Below are 12,402 nucleotides of genomic sequence, written 5' to 3'. Positions count from 1 at the left end.
CAACTGAAGATGAGAAGATGAAGCAGAAAAGATGAAGGAAGAAAGAAGGAAAAGGGGAAGGAAATGGAAAAGACAGGATTCAATCTATTGATAGCTATATCACTATTGCTAAAGGGACCGAAAGGCATAAGAAAATTGTAGAATGTTTCTTACTTACCCGTCTTTAAGCAGTGTTCAAGATCTTTTACTTAGAATCATATTTCCTCATCTCTGAATTTCTTCAGAATATATTATAAAGTATACTGTATTTGATATGGAGGCTCCATATTTACAGGTTTAATGTCATACAAAGTTGGGAAATATTTGATTCATGGGCCCTATCTTTGCACACAGGAAGACGCTTTGTCTGTGATTTCACAGAGGTCATAAAGGGCAGAATGTAGTGTTCCCTCCAACCTCAAACCTCTCCCCAACCTTTCCAAATTCTAACCTTCATCCAGGAAGCAATACCCATGCTTGTCACAGGACTCTTACATCCCTTTCAAGACATTTCTGAAGAAATAATCACTAATTACACCTCTGATGGCTTTTGGAGGCAGAAGGGAGTTCACACAGGGTGAGACCAAGTGACAACAAGGTAGCAATGGCACAAGGGACATGCAGCAACTGTGTACCTCCTATGCAAGACGGGAATAGAAAAAGAGACCAGAACAACAGGTACCAAAGTGTTATTATATATTTTTAAAAAGATAGGTAGATAAATTTTCAAGGAGCATCACGATACTTGGCTGATAGAGAGCTCATCTTCCAATCACAACCTCTTCAAAAAATAGTAAACTTTCTTCAAGTAAGAGCCAGGCTTTCTACTTACTGGCTAGCACCTAGGGCTAACTTACACATCGGCCAAGCAAGAGGGACCGGAGACATGATGAAAATCTCCTCCCTGAAGCATTTCCCCACCAACAGACCAGGGAATTTATGGAAGTTGTGTAATCATAGATACTCCTTTGGAGGATGAACTCCTTTCAGAAAACTTCTGAAAAGAAGTTCATTTAAAGGAGTAACACATTGATACTGCATCATGAAGTAAACTGTTGGAGTGGTGGGCTCCTCTGATAGAACACAGTCCACGAGAATTCTGGAACATAAAATGAGTGCTGAGGAATGAAAGGACCTTGTGGGTCACATCAGTGAAAGGCTGTGAGGAGACAGAGACACTCAATAAAGAGCTATTATTGATTTTAAAAATTGCTGCTGGGTGAGTGAAGCATGCCAGAGTGAAAGAAGGACAAGCTGAAGGTGAGTCTAGGGAGGCTGGTGATACAAAGACAAGCTTTAGCAACCTTACAATTTTGCCGATACCACACAGATAATATTGATTTTAAAAGACTTAAAAACTCAGATTTAATAAAACCTGCTAATTCTGTATATTTATGTGACAGTTCCTTAAATTTAAGTGTAAGATTATGCAATCAATAAGCAATTTAGAAGATGTCTGATAGAACCAAAAAATAATATCTTGGAGCCTTATTCTGAGCAAATGGATATATAATTACTTTTGTAAGTCTGACAAAATAAAATATGAACACAAAAAAATGTTTCTCTGAAAAGAATATGGAACACTGACAAGGATAATATAAATTGACAACCCCAGAATGTAAGATTCTTGGTATAATATACATTGGTTTAATCAACATATTATCCTAAATATTTTATATTTATTTCAAATATAAAAAGCTATATATAAAATAAAAACTGCTTTGAAGCATGAAAGCTGATAGAAAAGGAAACAACTTCTAAGATATTGTTAGATAATGAGACATTGAGGTATTTTCCAGGAGCATGCGGTAGTCCTTAAAAATGAAATAGTATGTTAGTGGACATTTACTGAGCTTTCTTTTTTTTTTTTTTAAGATTTTATTGATTTATTTGACAGAGATCACAAGTAGGTGGAGAGGCAGGCAGAGAGAGAGAGAGGAGGAAGAAGGCTCCCCGCCGAACAGAGAGCCTGATGGGGGGCTGGATCCCAGAACCCTGGGATCATGACCTGAGCCGAAGGCAGAGGCTTTAACCCACTGAGCCACTCAGGCGCCCCTACTGAGCATTTTCGACATGCCAGGCACCAGGTGACTATAGAAGTACAATCTTACGTCTTCCTCTCAGGAAAACTGTCATCCTATAGAGGTCCTGAAACGTTTTCTATTTCATAACAAGGGCATTTTGAAAATTAAGGTCAAATGGTTATTAAGTCTGAGCCTGGATTCTAATTCAGCAACTCTGATTTATCCTTCCCTGTCCCTTGTACATTCCTTGCAAAGGTATTTCCCATGATGTTCACATATGATATGTAACTTTTAATCGATGAAACTAACTTTTTAAAACTTTTATGATGTTATTGCCAAAATGTCTACTTAAAGGCTACACTTTCACAGGAGGAATACCCTTGAAATCCCCCTTCTGTATCTGCAATTAGTGTCAATTTATGAGCCAGATATCAAATAATCTGCTGCTTTATAATCACATCATAGTTTCCATCAAGCACCTTGTTCACTACATTTGGTCTGGATTTAGTTTCACCAACAAATTCATCCTTAATGATAATGATTTGCCAACAAACAGTTAAGACTGAATAGCAAATGCCTAAGGAGATTTCTATAGAGACCTGTGCGAAGACATTATTACTGAAATAAGCGAGTAACTTCCTAAGCTGTCTACCCGAAGAGGATGACACATGTTTAGACATGTATTTCTAAAATATTTTCTGGTGGGAGTAAAAAAATATTGATTACATCACCTCCTGATCTCATGATCCCTATAATTGAGCAAAACTTATGAGTCTAAGGACATAATACAGCATCACAGCTAAGAGCATCACTAGAAACAAACTAACCCAGATTCATGTCCTTTGTCTGGCACTAGGGGCTATTAGACCCCAAGTAGGTAATGTCACCTCTCTAAGTTTTAGTTTTTAAAATCTGTAAAATGAAGAGAATTGTAGTTCCTGTCTGAATGGTTGTTGTTTGGATAAAAAGAAAAAAAAGTTTATAAAGCAGATAATATAATTAATTAAAGCAATTAGTACAAGACTAACAGTAAGTGGCCATTAAATATTACATACTTCAAATTTATTTCAACTCTCATTCTAATAAGATAGTATTATTTTTACACATATACTACAAATATCCTTGTATTATAAATATGAATATTATTCACATATAAATATCAAACTACAAATTTAGTAAAAAAAGGAAATCATCTATAGAAAATCAGACTTCCTTGGTTTGAGTCTTTGACTAAGTGAAGTAGTATATACTGATAAATCAAACCGGTTTTAATGCCTGACAAATTTAAAAGTTTTACTGTATTTTACTTTTAATTCTCACCATATTGCAAAACAATTTAGAGAGACTTCATCCCAAACAATGAAAATCAATTCTCTCTTTTCCTGTAAATTAGCCTATGGATATAATTACGTATCTCCTTGTTTTCAAATTTAGTAAGTATGGGAAACATAAATCTATGCATGATCTTGCCTTCCTGAAAAAATAAAATTTGTATTATTTTCCTTGGTTTATAATTCTAGGTTATATACAAAATATTTAGAAGTAATTTCGTAAGTTCTCAACTATGTAAAACACCATCATTTGGAAAATTACCTAGAGAGATAAAGAAAACAAGGTACATTTTGCAGTGTGGTGGCTTTATTCTCTCCTTTCTAGATTTGTCTTATTTTGGTATTCTTAATGAGGACAGATAGCAGGTATACCAGATATAAATTGTTTGTAAATACTTTCTGAATCCATTTTTCCCTGTAATACATACTTACACAAATTAAAATCAATAGAAATCACATATGTCCCAAGTGGGACTTTATTAAAACCAAAAACACAAAATGTCTACGGCTTCTGTTTTCCAAGAAGCAGCAAACAGTCCCCTAGACATAGTTATAATGTTGATCATGCATCCAACAGAGAACAACGTCTGGGTCCCTCTTGAACAGAATGCTCCATTAGGCATTCCATGGGCTCCCCCTTCCTGGCAGGCCTTGGCCCAGCCCCATTGCCATAGATGGCCATCAGACATTTGGAATGACATAAGGAGATAATCTGAGCAGGCTCTGCCCTAAAGAATTCAAGCTAGCAGGAGACTGAAGATATCAATGTCTTCTTGGCTGACAACAGCATTCCAAAGGTCAACCAGGGTGAAAGAGGATGAACTTGGGAGTTTCCAGTGCCTTTTCAACAACCAAGCAGCTAACAAGTATAAAGAAGCACCCCTCAAGACAAAAAAATAAATAAATAAATAAATTAAGACAATAAAAGTCTGGAAGTATACTAGAGATGCCATGTCTGTGAAAGGGAAATAAGACAACCTACATCCATTCAGTCAGGGAATTTTAGGTTTGAAAAGATCACCTCTCTTAAAAATAAAACAGTTCTCATCCTAAACCAATTCCCACCTCTCTTGACAATCTACTTCTCCAACTTTTTCTACAGTGTCAGCCCTTGTATGGATGAATATGGAACTTAATGGTGTAGAAGTAGAAATGTATGGAAATTAACGGTGTAGAAGTAGAAATGTATGTAGTGTAGTATGTAATGGTGTAGAAGCAGAAGAATAAGAATGTCTTTTACTACAGTTTACCAATTTCCCAGGCCTATGCTTTGTTGGGTGGCTCATTTAATCCCCATAACAAAGTTTTAAGAGTAGCACTTTATGTTCCACACTTTACAGATGAGGAAACCTAGGCAAAGGGAGGTTCCATAACATGTACCTGATAGTATCTTCATCGAATTTGGGAAAGTCTATGCTTTACTAACAATTTCCACCTTACACAATACTTTTCCTCCCTGACCTTAAGAGTGTTTATTAGCTCTTACTTTAAAAGGATAATTCCATTTCCTCAGATTTTTTTAAGTATAAATAAGAACAATGTTATCCCAACCAGTCTCTTGAAGAAGACATGATTTCAATCTATGAAACTACCAGTAATACATTTTTAGTTTAGGAGACAGTGTTCCTACACACCTTATTCTTTATTAGAATTTCTACCTAGAAGAATGCTTAGAAGTATTTTCTCTTGTAAAGGGTGCTCCTGTCAAATCTGTCAGATCACCTTTCTATAGGGCGAATTTGCCTAGTCAGTCTCAGGTGCCCTGGTCTGGCACAAAGTATAGTAGATAGACCCTGCCTGGTGACCTTCACTTCTTTCTAAATTCATGGCGTGATTTAGGGGTACATTGTTAATTTCTCTTGGCCCCATTTGTCTACCCTGTAAAAAATTAGGTGCTTGTGTTAAATGTTCCCCAAGACCTCTATCAGCAAGAAGATGCGGAAATTCTGACTTTAAAACTTTCCACACTAGTGCCAGGAAATGCAAATGCCAAGAGTGTCCTAAAAATTGGCTGGTATCATAAAACAGATTCTTTCTTTTTCTTTCTTTCTTCTTCTTCTTCTTCTTCTTTTTTTTTTTAAACCAGCATTCATTTAAAACTCTAGAGCAGCACATTCCAATAGAACTTTACGCAATGATGGCAATGTTCAACATCTCGCAGTCAAATAAGGTAGCCACTAGCCGCCTGTGGCTATTGAGCACTTGAAATGTGGCCAGTATAACTGGGAACCTGAATTTTGAATTTTATGTAATTCTAATAAGCTTAAACTTCATGAGCCACAGGCGGCTAGCGGCTCCCATACTGGCGGCAGCTTATAGCTTCAAGAGCACAACAATATAAACATTTTACACCTTTGATTTATTCAGCCGAGTACTTTACAATGTCTTTTCACCACTCTTGGAGCGTTTGGTACAGCTCCACAGTTCAATCAAAGAACAGCCCAGGCATTTGCATTTCGTGATGGCATTTTTTGCGAGAGACCCCAGTATTGTTCTCACGTGCCAGCAAATAAAGGGGAGGGAAAGGGAAAGGAAGTTTTGGGGAGGGGTGTCTTTTCTCCCCCAGTCTCCCATTTGTCGTGTAACTTGGGGCCTTTCCCAAGCCAAGACGCGCACCTATCCACCGAGGCAGCTTAACTAGCAGACGCAGCAGTTCGCTGTTAGTTTTTTTTTAAATAATCGTGTAGACCCTGAGAGATTGGGCTGTAAAATCCAGCTCCGGGACCGCGTCCTTTCCTATTGGTCTGTCAGGTGAAAAACAGGGCTGAGGGGCGGCGGGACAGGGGCGGCGGCCGGACCTGCGTCCGCCACTCCTTCTCCCCCAGGCGCGCAAAGCGCTCAGAGCCCCGGCGGCTCCAAGGGCCGCCGGACGCCGACCGCGTGCCAGCGCTTTGTGCACCGTGCGTAGGTGGGTTCACTGGGCGCCTCGCTCGGAACTGCCCCCCTCCCCAGCCCTCTGGGGTCGTCGCCCGCCAGCCTAGGAGATATATCCCTGAGAGCCCCAAACCAGACGAGCAGGGCAACTCCCCGACACCGCCACCGAGCTTCTCCAGGGCCCACCCACCACCGCTGCGCCCTCCTCCCATTCTCCACAGCCCACCACGCGGCCTCTTCGCCAAACCACCAGCCGCTTTCCCCCGAGCCGTGACATCCCCCTCAAGACGCAACCCGGCACACTCCCCGCCAAGGCAGCCCGCCCCCTTCCGCGCACCCAGGCCCACAGGCCCCTGGAGGGCCCCGAGCCCGCCTCCTCCTCGCCCGTGGCGCACGCACGTGGCGCACTCACCCCCTACTAGCTGCCTCCGAGCTCTAGAAACGCTCCCGGGAGGGAGCCCCCGCCCCCTCGGCTCCGTCCGCTCTGAGGAAAGTGGGTGGGGGGAAGCGAAGACGGGCTGAGAAGGAGTAGGTAGGTCGGTCCGCTCTGAGAAAAGTGGGTGGGGGGAAGTGGCGATGGGCAGAGAAAGGAGTATATAGGTGGAGAGCGGTGTTGGAGGGGACGACCGGCAATAATTGGATGGCGTTGCGGCTGTTGCGCCTCTGTGAACGCCCAGCCAGCGCGGATTCACTTTCCACACAAATCACCGGGAGGGATTGTTGCTGCCTGCAATCAATAACTCAGCAGAGTAAGCTGCTGAAACCACAGGCGTCCCCTGTCTGGGTCTCTTAAGGGGCCGTCCGAACTGAATTCCAGCCCTTGGCTTCCCAGACAAAGAAGTGGGCACAGAAACGCAGGACGGAGATTTTTAACCCCCACCCCCACCCCGATCCCGGGTAAAGATCTTTAAAAATTAAAGGGCACACACGTAGAGAGGTATCTGGGGGGGGGGGGGGACACCAAACAGTTAAAAGGGGAAGTGTAACAATCCATTCTTTGACTTGAAGGTTTCTGTGATATTTCGAGAAATGGGATAGAATTAATGTTCCGATGAACATTTAACGATTTTCTAAGTGAAGGTAAAGTCCATTAAATTTAGCCATGCATATGGATACTTTTTAATCAGCCACACATTTGCAAGGAAATTACTGATCTAGCCTTATTTGGGCATACTGATCCAGGAAAAGGAAGAAATGTATCATAATTTGTAGTGGCATTGTTAAAAGCCTTAGCATATCTTTCAGACATTATTTCATGAAGACTGCATTTCTGTAAGGGAAAAAGGCCCTGGGAGATGTGTATTATGATTCCCACTTAACAGACTGTAATACCAAGCAGAGCTGGGAGAAAGGGTATTGACTAGGTCACCAGATACTACCCGCCACTAAGTTTAGACTAACTCACTGTAGGCCTGAGCCTCAAAGACTAAGCTCAGCTAACACCCCTAAAATAAAAGTGGCCAAAACTCATTTCTCCTTGCCTGAAGCAATTTAAAAATAAAAATAAATCTTAGGAATGTCAACCCAAATATAGAGGCTTTATAAATCTTAATGAGTCTTCACTATGAAAAGTCTTCTTGCTAAAACAAATGGGTAAATGGATATTGACCACCCTGGTCTGATAAGTCTCAAGGTTGGGAGGAATAGACTCATTCTGAAGCCAGGGAAAAGTTCATTTGTATGCTTGAAGTCATAGAAAGCTGGTTTCAAACGGAGATTAGAACACAGGAGCATTTGTCTGTGCTCAGTATAGTTCAACGCTGCTGGCTAGCGTAAGGTATTATTGGTAATAGAATTCATAAAGGATACTGAATCCACACCACTAATCCTGAAGTATTTAAAACTGCCCTTTGGGCGCCATACACAATAAGCCCTTTCAGCAACTTCAGTTGAAGCTTCGTTATCCCTACTTGACAAATTTTCTTAGCTTGGGATATGGTAGATTTGACTTTCGCCTTTGTAATTCTTAATCAGATACAAAATTAAAGGTACAAAAAATAAAGATAAATATAGGCTCTTTAGATATGATTAAACCTTGGCTTGGAATAACAAATCCTTTGCATATTGCAGATTCTCAATCACAAGTAGTCCATATGGTGTATACTGTGCATAGGCTAAAGCTGTACCTAAAGAATTTTTGAAATTTAGATATTTGGCACTATTTATATTAAAGGCTATAAGTATTTTCACAATTAATGATCATTTTAATTATTTTGTTTTTAACATACATTCATTTGTTTTAAAATCAGAATTAATACTGGTGTTACTTCAGATTAGAAGTTTTAGAAATAAATTTACTTGAATGTACTTTAATATCAGCTTTCTTTAAAAAAAATGTTTTTAACTGTTACCTTGTTGTACTTACACATTTTAAGGTGCCAAAGAAGAGTTGAAAACTGTGAAGTAACTTCTATGAAGAGATGAAGTAAAGAATGGAAAGCAAATGACTGTATGTGTATGTGGTGAGTGCTTAACATTTGTTATATCATTTACCACCAAGCTAATTCATAAAGGTAAAACTGCCAAACTCCTTGTCATTAGGTATCTATAATGTAGACACACAAAAGTGATAAAGTGTGATGGCAACCATTATATGCTTTATATTAAAAGCAATACCATGCCATTTTGCTTAAAGCTCACATATCACCTTGCAGGGCCTACCTTTGCAAGTCTCTTTTACAGTTAATCCATTTCAGGGGAAGTTATGTATGTCATCTCTATTGTAACTATAAAAAGATAACATTTTTAATGCTATTGGAATTTATATCTTCCTACTTTTTATATTTTCTGAACTTCTATATTCGATTATCATGTTTGTGTTGAAAGTATTCTGGCTGAAGAACAAATACTATACAGTTGAATAATCTTGAGGGGTAGATTAATCTATAGGCTCTCTTCATCTTAGGGTGGGTTGCTGTGGCAACCGCCCCAGCTTACTTTAAAATAATTTTTTAAAGCTTACTTCAAGAGCTACACCCAGCGTGGGCCAAGCTTAAAAGCAGGCATACCCAGTGAACAGGGTTTTAGTAGACTGCTGATTTAATGTAGGGAAGTAGTAAAGAGAGGAGGGTGGAGTAAGATGGTATACAACCTTGAACAGAAATTAGAAATTAGCTTTCCTTAGAGTCAAGTCTTAAGGAGTATGCTCTCTGTAATTTCTGTGGAACTTCAATTAAATACATTGCTAAACAATTCTTTGGGGGGGGCAAGTAAATATATATTTACATACATAATAAAGCACTTATGACAATTATTTAATGAAGGAAATATTTGGTGATTGGGGAAAAAAGTTTATTTAAATAGTATGTCAATCCCAGACATCATTTTCTCTTAAGCAGTTTGTCACCTTTTATTTAACATGGTAGGTCCCTAGTGTCCAGCTGGCTTAAAGGGTGTGAGAATTTTCTATTTTCTAGTCATAGAACTGGAATAGATTGGAGAATTCACATAACTCATTTAATGAACAAGCAAACTGAAGCCCTGAAAAGACACACTCAGTACTTAGGCACAAATCTTGAACCAGAGAATATAGGCCTCCTAATACCTAGTACAAGCTCCTCCCTACACCAGAAAACATAATATAACCAAGTACCATTAGGTGATAAAGATCAGGATGATTTTGGTAAAAAAAAAAAAAAATCCAGAGTATTTAAAGAATACAAAGCACATTTTGTATTAACCACTTTGTGAATTACCGATGAATAATTTTAAATCTCGGTGACTTTCTATTGTATATTTCTGCACAACCTCTTCTGTTCTGCTTCAAATATGAAGGCTCATGGGAAGGAAACTAATGCTAATATTAACTTAGGTCACACATAATTAAGAAGCTAAATCTGCTGAGGGGAATATCTTATATTTTAAAAGGCTAACTGTGATACATTTCGGATCCAAATTATTTCCAGGTATCCACAGTGTGGGGTTATACATATTCCTGAATACTTGTACTCTCATTGATAATTATGAGTTTGTTATTAATGTTTATTATTAAATAATGCGTTAAGATGTTAAAAGGTAAAATAATTTATTTTTGAGGGAAAATCATCTAAAACTGAGGTGTACTGTGGTAAATAGAAATAATCTATAATCCATCAAAAATCATATGATTGAGTCATGTATTGTCTATGTCTATTCACTCATGTATAATAGGCTTTTACAATTCATTACATTAATTTCAGGCATTATGGCAATAAACTTATATGTTCCTGCAAATGTTTTGCTTTGTCAAGGCATTTGTGAATCTAGAAAAAAATTAATTTCATTTTCCCACCATATATAGACATATCTTAGTATTCAAAATAACTATGCACCTTTAAATTTTTGGATTCTTTTTTTTAGAAGTTGTACCTTAAATGAAAACCTGATACAGACTATCTCCGCCATATTATTAAAATGAATTCATGGTAGTAGCAAACTCACCAGATGAAAAACAAACAGGCAAACAAATATACTGTAGATACTAATCTGCAAGAAATATTATTTCAGATGACTTTTGCTTTGTGACAGTTTGCCACGCTTTCCTATAATAAAAGCAAGAGATTCATCTTAGTTGTGCTGATAGTCACAGTGGTGATGAACCAGAAGCCTGAAGATTGTTCAGATCTGGTTGTTCTTGCCTGTAAAATCAACCTTCTCCTTTCAAGTGAAGCCTTGGGGCAGACACCTAAATGTTGACCCCACTCTTCTAAGAAAAGCTACTCACATCAAATAGCCCCTACAATGAAGCAGGGAGGCTTTTTGAATCACACTGTCCTCACACATTAAAATAGTCTAGAGGCATGGTGCAGAACTTCACAGGAAATGCAACTAGTCATTGGGTTAAACACATAGTGCTGAAAGGAATTTTTTTTTAAGTGAGGAAATATCTTTAATTAGCTAGATATTTCAGTATGCACCTATTGTCTACTCCTGTACGTTCAACGTTTTTATTTCCTGAATGTATTTTCTCTTCTTCCTTTCACAATATTAAAGATTTTTAATTTGATTCACACAGTTTATATGATCTATAGTTCCACTGGCATGCAATCTTGTCTATGGTTTGTGTACTAGTTGATGTATTGTATCTTTGGCTTTACTGGGTGTGGTGTAATTGGCTAGAGAGGGAAGGTGCCTAACCCCTAGAAACCTTTCCTAAATCTTGAATATTAACCTATCTTCCCCCCACCCCCCACCCCCTGGTCAGGTCAAGTGTTTACTGGGCTTAAACCTTAACATAAGTATCTTCCTTATCAGTCTCTATTTCTGCTTCCTGTGCAGCTGAAACTCTTCAGGATAAGTGAAGTCATCAGCTATCGGATAGGGTAGCCTAATGCATTTGGGAAGTTGGTTTGGTTTACATGTTAATGCTCTGGATAAAATCCAGTAAGGTGTGGAAGAGATAGAAGTAGGAGGAGGGAGGGGGAAATCTCCGAGGAAGCTGCCGTCTCGGTAAATATTTCTAAACTGATTAGAAAGTTCATGGCCCCGCGATGAAGTCGAGATTTCAGAACTGGTAATTATTTTTATTGCTTTGTACATTACTAACACATAGTTAGTATTTCGGCACGCTTTCTGGCCCTCCAACCTTTCTGGGCCGAAAACCGCGTATTGTGGGCATGAAGGAAAAGCGCGCTGGAATCGAGTGCTGCAGGCATCCTGGACGGTGGCTTTTACGCGTGAGTAACAGGAGCGCTCGGACCGGTGGAAGAAAGAAGTGGTTAACGCGTCTCCAAACGGGGGGAAAAGTCGCAAGAGCAACTATTAGGGTCGCGCTCCTATTGGTCAGAGGAAAGATCCCGACTTTAGAAGGACTTTCCTGCTGGCTGGCTCACAGAGTCCCCGGGGAGCGAGCGCGCTGCAGCCGGAGATGGTTCTCCGAGCGTTCTCAGCCGCAGCGTGGGGAGAGCAGGGAGCCGCCGCTCGCGATGTTGTCTTCATTTCGCGCAATAAAGAATTGTCATTAGGTTTGCGTATGGCATGTGCCATTACCCCACCGTAAAACTAAAATTAGCAAAATGTCAGGAATGGAAAGATTGATTCACCAAGATGCAATTATCATTTAAAAGTGCTTGATTGAGGTACTGATGTTCAGTGATTTATTCTGCATACCATATACATAATTAAAGTAGTGTAGTGGAGTAATTTATCAATCTAGTTGAGACTGGAGGGGTGAGGAGGGAACTGCTGTATGTTTGTTTTATTAAAATGCTCCGAGG

The 12,402-nt window shown here is 39.3% G+C and overlaps 1 long non-coding RNA gene across 1 annotated transcript in view; it reads right to left on the bottom strand.

Annotated features, from left to right (window-relative positions):
• Window positions 1-7,019, bottom strand: part of LOC309862223 — a 147,570-nt gene extending 140,551 nt beyond the window's left edge. The window contains exon 1 of the long non-coding RNA XR_014310360.1: window positions 6,621-7,019. This is a non-coding gene — a long non-coding RNA (uncharacterized lncRNA). The remainder of the gene's footprint in view (window positions 1-6,620) is intronic.
• Window positions 7,020-12,402: the final 5,383 nt, after the last annotated feature.

Source organism: Mustela nivalis (assembly GCF_964662115.1).
Source record: "Mustela nivalis genome assembly, chromosome: 3".
Lineage (NCBI taxonomy): Eukaryota > Metazoa > Chordata > Mammalia > Carnivora > Mustelidae > Mustela > Mustela nivalis.
This window is presented reverse-complemented; position numbering and strand designations above follow the sequence as displayed.